This window comes from Oncorhynchus keta, chromosome 18, assembly GCF_023373465.1.
Source record: "Oncorhynchus keta strain PuntledgeMale-10-30-2019 chromosome 18, Oket_V2, whole genome shotgun sequence".
Taxonomy (NCBI): Eukaryota; Metazoa; Chordata; class Actinopteri; order Salmoniformes; family Salmonidae; genus Oncorhynchus; species Oncorhynchus keta.
Window position 1 is genome coordinate 28470706 of NC_068438.1, and position 10117 is coordinate 28480822.

At 39.8% G+C, this 10117-nt stretch overlaps 1 protein-coding gene across 4 annotated transcripts in view; it reads right to left on the bottom strand.

Annotated features, from left to right (window-relative positions):
* LOC118370734 (CUE domain-containing protein 1) overlaps positions 1 to 6888 on the bottom strand; it is a 56807-nt gene extending 49919 nt beyond the window's left edge. Inside the window, exons 1-2 of one of the 4 annotated variants that reach the window (XM_035755835.2) lie at positions 6622 to 6884; positions 6433 to 6509 (exon numbers count right to left, since the gene is read on the bottom strand). The gene's annotated coding sequence lies outside the window, so the exon portion shown is untranslated. Of the gene's footprint in view, positions 1 to 6311; positions 6510 to 6621 lie in introns of those variants that run through there. The other 3 variants (XR_008068131.1, XM_035755831.2, XM_035755834.2) reach the window with 3 other exon arrangements.
* Between the last annotated feature and the right edge of the window lie 3229 nt (positions 6889 to 10117).

A 10117-nucleotide genomic window follows, 5' to 3' on the forward strand; every position in this document is an offset into this window, starting at 1 on the left:
TGATAGAACAAAACCTTCCACAGTCAAAAGTTGCATGCTAATACCATGGCTACTAAGACTTACTGAAAGATTTCATGATAAAGCAGAGAGATTAAATCAATGTAGGGCTACAGCAGGTAGTGGAAACAGCCCATAGACCGACCATACTCGTCAATGGGTCCCCGCCCAACCCTTTCATGCCCTTATCCACACAGAACTCTGGGATAGAGGAGAACGTTCCCATGTGGCATCACATGACCACTGACGATTACCATGGGGTGACATAGGAGGGGGACAACAAGGGAGAAGGGGGTTATTCAGATGGGCCTCACCCTGCCTTTCCCAGCATCCCCAGGGATGGCCAAAGAGAGGGTCAGGACTCAGGAGCCATTTGCAAACTGGGGACACAATGAAGGGGGAAGGGAGTGGTCGCAGCTGTCTGGAACAAGCAGACGTAAAGGAGAATATGGGGTCAGGTTTTTTTAACATGCCTCCTCCTCCATCAGTCTTTAACTCTGATCATCCCATGGATGAACAGACCATTGGCCTTGTGGGAGACAGAGATCCAGAGGTTATGGGGGTTTCAATGGAGATATAAATAAACATTTAAATAACTGACACAAACCACTCAACTTCATTAGTATGCAATAACAGTGCAATTACTAAAGTACTATATAGCAATGTAATAACAGTGTAATTACTGAAGTGCTATATAGCAATGTAATAACGGTGTAATTACTAAAGCGCTATATAGAAATGTAATAACGGTGTAATTACTAAAGTACTATATAGCAATGTAATAACAGTGTAATTACTGAAGTACTATATAGCAATGTAATAACGGTGTAATTACTAAAGCACTATATAGCAATGTAATAACGGTGTAATTACTAAAGCACTATATAGCAATGTAATAACAGTGCAATTACTAAAGCGCTATATAGCAATGTAATAATGGTGTAATTACTAAAGCACTATATAGCAATGTAATAACGGTGTAATTACTAAAGTACTATATAGCAATGTAATAACGGTGTAATTACTAAAGCACTATATAGCAATGTAATAACAGTGCAATTACTAAAGCACTATATAGCAATGTAATAACGGTGTAATTACTAAAGCGCTATATAGCAATGTAATAACAGTGCAATTACTAAAGTACTATATAGCAATGTAATAACGGTGTAATTACTAAAGCACTATATAGCAATGTAATAACGGTGTAATTACTAAAGCACTATCTAGCAATGTAATAACGGTGTAATTACTGAAGTACTATATAGCAATGTAATAACGGTGTAATTACTAAAGCGCTATATAGCAATGTAATAACGGTGTAATTACTAAAGCACTATATAGCAATGTTTTAACGGTGCAATTACTAAAGCACTATATAGCAATGTAATAACAGTGTAATTACTGAAGTACTATATAGCAATGTAATAACGGTGTAATTACTAAAGCGCTATATAGCAATGTAATAACAGTGCAATTACTAAAGCACTATATAGCAATGTAATAACGGTGTAATTACTAAAGCACTATCTAGCAATGTAATAACGGTGTAATTACTAAAGCACTATATAGCAATGTAATAACGGTGTAATTACTAAAGCGCTATATAGCAATGTAATAACTGTAATTACTAAAGCACTATATAGCAATGTAATAACGGTGTAATTACTAACGCACTATAAAGCAATGTTTTAACGGTGCAATTACTGAAGTACTATATAGCAATGTAATAACGGTGTAATTACTAAAGTACTATATAGCAATGTAATAACGGTGTAATTACTAAAGCGCTATATAGCAATGTAATAACAGTGTAATTACTGAAGTACTATATAGCAATGTAATAACGGTGCAATTGCTAAAGTACTATATAGCAATGTAATAACAATGTCATCACTAAAGTACTATATAGCAATGTAATAACGGTGTAATTACTAAAGTACTATATTGCAATGTAATAACGGTGTAATTACTAAAGTACTATATAGCAATGTAATAACGGTGAAATTACTAAAGTACTATATAGCAATGTAATAATGTAATTACTAAAGTACTATATAGCAATGTAATAACAATGTAATTACTAAAGTACTATATAGCAATGTAATAACAGTGCTACTAGGCAGCAGGGTATCCGTTAGTCAAATGTGGCGCCAGACTACGTGACTGGGAAGATTTTTTATTTACAGGCCATTTGAGAAATTTACCAGACCCAAATGCATTGGGTGCATAACCAATTAGAGCAACCACCCACTCTACTCAGAATTACAGAAATCACTTTTAGATTCTGGTAATGCATCTTAACAGAACATGCAACTCATGTAATGAAGCAGCCAATAAAACGTCACTTTCAAACATTTGCCAAAATGCAATTCGCAGGAAAGCACCAATCTAAACAGAGCAACGGATATCGGTTCCATACGTGACAGAGATGAAAATCTATGTTAGAAACTTAGAAAGAGGGGGAATCTAAAGATGCAACAATTAGGATGGGTTGCTAATATGGCTAGGATTATGCCTTTGGCTTCTGGACAATGAAAGAAAGTTGATATGAAAACCAATCGAACAGGAGAGAAATGACTTTGGCTTTGGGTCCAATAGGGAAGTAAAATAAAATAAATGTGCTAAAATTATATAACTACTGCTGTCAATACAGAAATAAATAAAATAATTAAAAACACTTTACCAGAAAGCATGATTTAGCCACAGAGGAATTGAGGAACATTAGCTTATTTTAAAAAAATAGCTGTGGAGTGTTTCAAATCACAAGCTCGTAGGCTTATGCCTATTTGGGAAGCCTGCAATTTGTGCAGCGCCCGTGGCAATAGGCATAGCTGATTATTGAGTTGCAGATGTCAGTGAAAACCATCTACAATGTGTAAAGATAATATGTCTTGAGTATAATTAAAAAATGTTGAGACAATGGCCTCCCGAGTGGTGCAGAGGACTAAGGCACTGCATCTCAGTGCTAGAGGCGTCACTACAGACCCGGGTTCGATCCCAGGCTGGCCCAGCGTTGTTCGGGTTAGGGGATGATTTGGCCAGCCGGGATATTATTGTCCCATCGCGCTCTAGCGACTTGTGGCGGGCCGGACGCACACACGCTGACTTCGTTCTACAGTGTTTCCGGAGGACAAAGAATGATGAGTTGCATCCAAAGAACACCATACCTACTGTGAAGCATGGGGGTGGAAACATCATGCTTTGGGGCTGTTTTTCTGCAAAGGGACCAGGACGACTGATCCGTGTAAAGGAAAGAATGAATGGGGCCATGTATCGTGAGATTTTGAGTGAAAACCTCCTTCCATCAGCAAGGGCATTGAAGATGAAACGTGGCTGGGTCTTTCAGCATGACAATGGTCCCAAACACACCTCCCGGGCAACGAAGGAGTGGCTTCGTAAGAAGCATTTCAAGGTCCTGGCCTAGCCAGTCTCCAGATCTCAACCCCATAGAAAATCTTTGGAGGGAGTTGAAAGTCCGTGTTGCCCAGCAACAGCCCCAAAACATCACTGCTCTAGAGGAGATCTGCATGGAGGAATGGGCCAAAATATCAGCAACAGTGTGTGAAAACCTTGACCTCTGTCATTGCCAACAAAGGGTATATAACAAAGTATTGAGATAAACTTTTGTTATTGACCAAATACTTATTTTCCACCATAATTTGCAAATACATTCATTAATAATCCAACAGTGTGATTTTCTGGATTTTTTATTCCCATTTTGTCTGTCACAGTTGAAGTGTACCTATGATGAAAATTACAGGCCTCGCTCATCTTTTTAAGTGGGAGAACTTGCACAATTGGTGGCTGACTAAATACTTTTTTTGCCCACTGTACATTTCTGTTAATGCATGTATTAATTAGTCATTTACTGCTTACAGATTTTTTTGATTAACCACTTGACAATTTTGAGAAAAAAAAAATGTTTCATGAAAATCATAACTGGCACGCAGAACAGTAGAAATGGTAGGATAAATATAGCCAAGGAGCGCCTTCGGGACAAGTCTCTGAAAGTCCTTGAGTAGCCCATTCAGAGCCCGGACTTGACCCGATCTAACATTTCTGGAGAGACCGGAAAATATCTGTGCTTCGCTCCCCTGCTTCGCTCCCCAATCAACCTGACAGAGCTTGAGAGGATCTGCAGAGAAGAATGGGAGACACTCCCCAAATACAGGTGTGCCAAGCCTGTAGCGTCATACCCAAGAAGACTCAAGGCTGTAATCGCTGCCAAAGGTGCTTCAACAAAGTATCAACAAAGTACTGATTAAAGGGTCTGAATACATATGTAAATGTATTATTTCTGTTTTTTATTATTCATTTGTTGAAATAAAAGTATTCTTTGTGTGTAGATTGATGATGGGGAACAAAAAACAATTCAATCAATATTTTAGAATAAGGCTGTAACAAAATGTGGAAAAAGTCAAGGGGTCTGAATACTTTCCAAATGCACTGTACATCGACTGGTATTTCCATCCATGAATAAACAGCATTATTTTTCAATGGATGTTTTTTCTGCCGATAATTTTGACCAGCAACAGTTTAATCAGCTTTTCATATTTTTGTATAGTTTTTTTGCAATTCACAACTAACATTAACGCTGCTGCACAAGTAACACTTTACGTAAAGTAGGCCCATTACCGAACATGTACTAATTTGAAATTGTTGATCCATCCACATGATCGGCTTCACAATATTGATAATGTGCACGTTTTCAAAAGATGGGGGAGCATTTTAACCACAACAAATCAGTTCACTTTGGCACGCTCTGGGACATCATGAGAGTAGGATGGAGAAAGCGAGGCCAACTGAAGTGCAAACCTTCAGAATACCATCTCTGTGATCTCTCAAGCCATAGGCAGCGGTCCAAAACATTTCTATTGAACGATAAGCGCATTTGACACTCATCTGGAAACATGGTTGTGAGTTCTGTTCAGCCTCACCGGCCAATTCATGGGCTGTCGTCTGAAGCTATTCTATGGGAAAGAGTCAACCAAAGTGTGAACAAACTCCTGACCCGGAATATTTTGAAACCTATAAATCCAAGAGCACGAGAGCAGTTTAGACTTATGACAGAGTGGCATTAAAGCAGCCAAAATGTTTTGGACATATCAGAGCAGTCTGTGTTACATAATATATGAGAATGTCATCATTCTTGACAAAGACATGCTTGGACATCTTATGAACACCATCAATAATGTTGCACTGTTTAGCTGGCAGAGCGTAGGAATGACAGCCAGAACATATTTTGAGCACATTCATGATAAAAAGGCACTATAATTCCATAATTATCGATAAACTAGTCTTACTTGCCATTTTATTGTGAAAGCTTTGTTGGCACATGTGAACTTTCATAATATACTATGTGAGATAATTTAAGTCTCTGCATCTTATTGATGGTAAATACATCTTTACAGTGTGGCGTTATTAAATGGTGAACCATCACATCACTGCTCTAGCAGCTTTCTTGGTTTGTGTTGCTGACTAAAATCAGGCACGTGCTGCTCGATGGCTTTATGAACAAATTCCTGTCAACTGCAAGTAACTGCCAAAATAAGTCAAATGGTGTAGTGTCTTGATTGGGTGTTGGGCCACCACGAGCCGCCAGAACAACTTCAATGCGACTTGGCATTGAGTCTGGAACTCTATTGGAGGGCTGCAACACCCTTCTTCCACAAGAAATTCCATAATTTGGTATTTTGTTGTTAGTGGGGGAAAACGCTCTTGGACACAGCTCCATAATCTAAATAAGTGTTCAATTGAATTGAGATCAGGTGACTGACTGACTGACACACACTTTAAACCCCCTATGCTCCTTTGAGACCCCTCTTTCAAAGTCACTGAGATCTCTTCTTCTAGCCATGATAGCCCCCAAAAAATGTAATCTGGGCATTGTTATACTTGACCATAAGCATGATGGGATGTTAAATGCTTAATTAAAAGCAAATACTTTCATAATACCTTGTATCACTCCTTTACCCAAGTGTTTCCTTTATTTTGGCAGTTACCTTTATATGATTGTTTAGGATTTGAGTTTATGATATTAAAACATTCTCTAACATTTACTGCTCATGAGGACAGCTAACGTTAGTCAGCTAAATCAGTGAATGCAAACTAACGTTAGCTTAATGAAGTGGATTGTGTGAAAGGAATGGAAACTGGAGATGTAGGCATTGCAATAATTTGGCTGGCTGAAATACTGTAGATGCAAATACGATAGCATTTAGTTAAGACAAGCAAGCACATCTCTGTTCACTAGCTAGATAACTACGGGTAACGTTAACTACTCGGGACACAACAAAATGTTTATAACTAACCCTTGTTCTATCTGTGACAAATATGCCATGGTGCAATCCTGGGACGCTTCTGTTCTTAGGGCCTCGCTGACTCCCAATTCCACAATGAAAACATGGAAAAATCCATCAAGGTTCCCCTTACCCAGTGTCCTTTAGATATTCATCATCTTCGTAAACTGAGAACACGTAAAACGTTCCTTCGTTGGCTGTTTTAAATCCCTTAGCAAGTAAAACAAATTAGCATCTAGCTGGCGTTAGCTAATGTGGTTATTCCTGATAGCATAACTTGCTAGCAAGCTGGAAAACAACAAATGTAGCTAATGTTACTTACTAATTGAAAAGCAGACAAATGTTTTCCGAAGGGGAACTACGACGGTGATTTCTCCTGTGAATGTTTGCTTTTTTATTGACAAAAACAGATTGTGGGTGACTCCCTTCAGTGCCCGTGTTTTGATAGTCCGAATTATTGCAACAGAGAACTGTCCACAAAACTATTCTTATGTTGGTTGATAATAGTAGTAAACCAGAGCAATGCAGAGAAAAAAATGTCTGTCAGTCGGAGGCACAGAGCCTGCATCGTATTATCCCAGAAACAAAGAACAACACAGCTTCCTAGCGGAGAAATGGGAGAAATACAGCAGTGAGCGCATGAGAAAGGGTAGCCTATTACTGTTATAGAGGCTCACGATCAGAATTTACACTCTTGCGCTTCAGTGGAAAGCATGTATGTTTGATGAATGTCTGAAGACATAATGACAGAAATGTACTGCACTTCATTATGAGACAAAAAAAACACATAGGCCTACCCTTTCCTTCAGATATCCTATATGGTCCTTTTTTAGGTCAGCAATATGTGTGACTGACCCAATTCCTCCATTTGGTGATACCTATAATGTAGTTAGGACATTTAGCTACTGTTTAGCTACAGTAGTTGCATTGGTAATCAAACATACTTGCTAGTTCAGCTAACCAAACCATCAGTCCTAACTTGCTATTACGAAAATTGAATTAAACAATGCCAATAATGTGGGGGAACTTTTGCTTTCAAAAGTAACTCAAATATAGAACATGGCCCGAGGAGGTGTGATATATGGCCAATATACCACGTTGCGTAGTGCTTAAGAACAGCCCTTAACAGTGGTATATTGGCCATCTACCATACCCCTTCGGGCATTATTGCGTAAATATACCACGACTGTAAGCCAATCAGCATTCAGGGCTACAACATTTTATAATACTGTATACCACCGTTATGACAAAACGTTTATTTTTACTGTTGTAATTACGTTGATAAGCAGTTTATAATAGCAATAAGGCACCTCTGGGGTTTGTGATATATGGACAATTTACCACGGCTAAGGGCTGTGTCCAGGCTCTGCGTTTTGCTCAAGATTAGGAACAGCCCTTAGTCGTGGTATATTTGCCATATACCACACCTCCTCGGGCATTATTGCTTAAATCACTGTCAATATCCAAGTTCAACCAATATGTAACCATAATACACAATACAGAATTATGAAAATATCTAGGGAAACTGTCAAGTGTAAATGTGTTTCTGAATGAGAAGTAAGTGACAAATGCGATGTGTTTCTTAGGACTTGAATGGTAATGAATGGATCCATTATACTGCCACATGCCAGGGCCACAACACAGGCTGCAGAAGGACAGACACACAGCAGCTGCCAGGCTGCCACATGCCCAGGCGCAGAATCCCAGTGATGGCACAGATGATGTATGTGTGGTGATGGCGGAGTGGAATGAGAGTGCAAATGAACACTCACCGGCCAGTTTTAGGTACAACCATCTAGTACCGGGTCGACCCCTCTTTGCCTCCAGAACAGCCTGAATTCGTCTGGGCATGGATTCAACATTCCACAGGGATGTTGGTCCATGCTGACACGACTGCATCACGCAGTTGATGCAGATTGGACGGCTGTGCACCACTGCCACCAGCCTGTACTATTGATACCAGGCAGGATGTGGCAATGGATCGCGTACCCACTGGAGCCGCTTCTTTTTGTTTTTAGCTGATACAAATTAAACCCGGTGTGGTCTTCTGCTTCAATAGCCCATCCGTGACAAGGATCAATGAGTTGTGCGTTCTGCACGCCACTGTTGTACTCTGCAGTTATTTGTCTGTTTTGGCCCACCTGTTAGCTTGCACAATTCTTGCCACTCTCCTTCATACTCTCATCATCAAGCTATTTTCGTCCACAGGACTGCCGCTGACTGGATTTATTTTTTATGTTTTTGTCGCACCACTTATGGTAAACCCTATACACTGTAGTGAATGCTTGAAAAGCCCAGGAGGTGCAGACGTTTCTGAAATACTGGATCTGGCCTGCCTGGCACCAACGATAAGCCCAGGAGGTGCAGACGTTTCTGAAATACTGGATCTGGCCTGCTTTGCACCAACGATCATACCACGCTCAAAGTCACTTCGGTCACTCGTTTTGACCATTTGAACGTTCAGTCGAACCATATTTTTTATTTTATTTAACTAGACAAGTCAGTTAAAGAACAAATTCTCATTTAGAATGATGGCCTATCAAAAGTCATCCTGTTGGAATGGGGGCTGGCATTAAAAATATAGGACAAAATACACATTACGACAAGAGAGACTCCACACCACTACATAAAGAGGAACCTAAGACGACAGACAACACAGCAAGCATGGTAGCAACACCACATGGCAACAACACGATAGCAACACAGCATGGCAGCAGCACAACATAATAGCAGCACCAAACATGTTACAAACATTATTGGGCACAGACAACAGCACAAAGGGCAAGAAGGTAGAGACAATACATTACGTAAAGCAGCCACAAGTGTCAGTAAGAATGTCCATGATTGAGTCTTTGAATGAAGAGCATTCAAAACGGAAAGCCAGTCCATCGCATTTAACCATGGCAAGGTGACTGGGAATATGGCCGAATACAAACAGTGCAGTTATTCCCTCCGAAAAGCAATCAAACCGGCAAAACATCAGTATAGAGACAAAGGGGAATCGCAATTCAACGGCTCAGACACGAGACACACAGTGGTAAGAAAACGTTTGTGAACACTTTGAAAATACCTAGATTTCTACATAAATTGGTCATAAAGTATAATCTGACCTTCATCTAAATCACAACAATAGACAAACACAGTCTGCTTAAACTAATAACATTCACACTACAGGGTGGGAAAAGTATGTGAACCCTTGGATTTAATAACTGGTTGACCCTCCTTTGGTAGCAATAATCTCAACCAAATGTTTTCTGTAGTTGCGGATCAGACCTGCACAATGGTCTGGAAGAATTTTGGACCATTCCTCTTTACAAAACTGTTTCAGTTGAGCAATATTCTTGGGATGCCTGGTGTGAACTGCTCTCGAGGTCATGCCACAGCATCTCAATCAAGTCGAGGTCAGGACTCTGACTGGGCCACTCTAGAAGTCTTATTATTTCCGGTTCCGGTTTGGAGCGAGCGGTCGCATTCGCACTTCGCTCTGCAGGTTGTATAACTTTTTCATTACATTTCATTATAGTACAACGGTTGATTTGTCTAATCTTAGCAATTCTTCTTAGCTAGCTACATAGCCGTCCTTGTATCAGAGATAATTGCATAATTATCGTATTTCGTCGCCCTAACGTAGCCTTCACTGCTATTCGCCCAGGAGCTAGCAACGCTAGCTAACGCACACGGATTAGCATCACTGTAGTGCTATTCACTCAACTGAACGACTTGATTAGTCTAGTGTTAGCTAGCTACATAGCTGTCTTTGTTTCCAAGATAATTGTGTAGTTTAGTGTGTGTAGCCTTGGAGTGATTATCTTAATTCA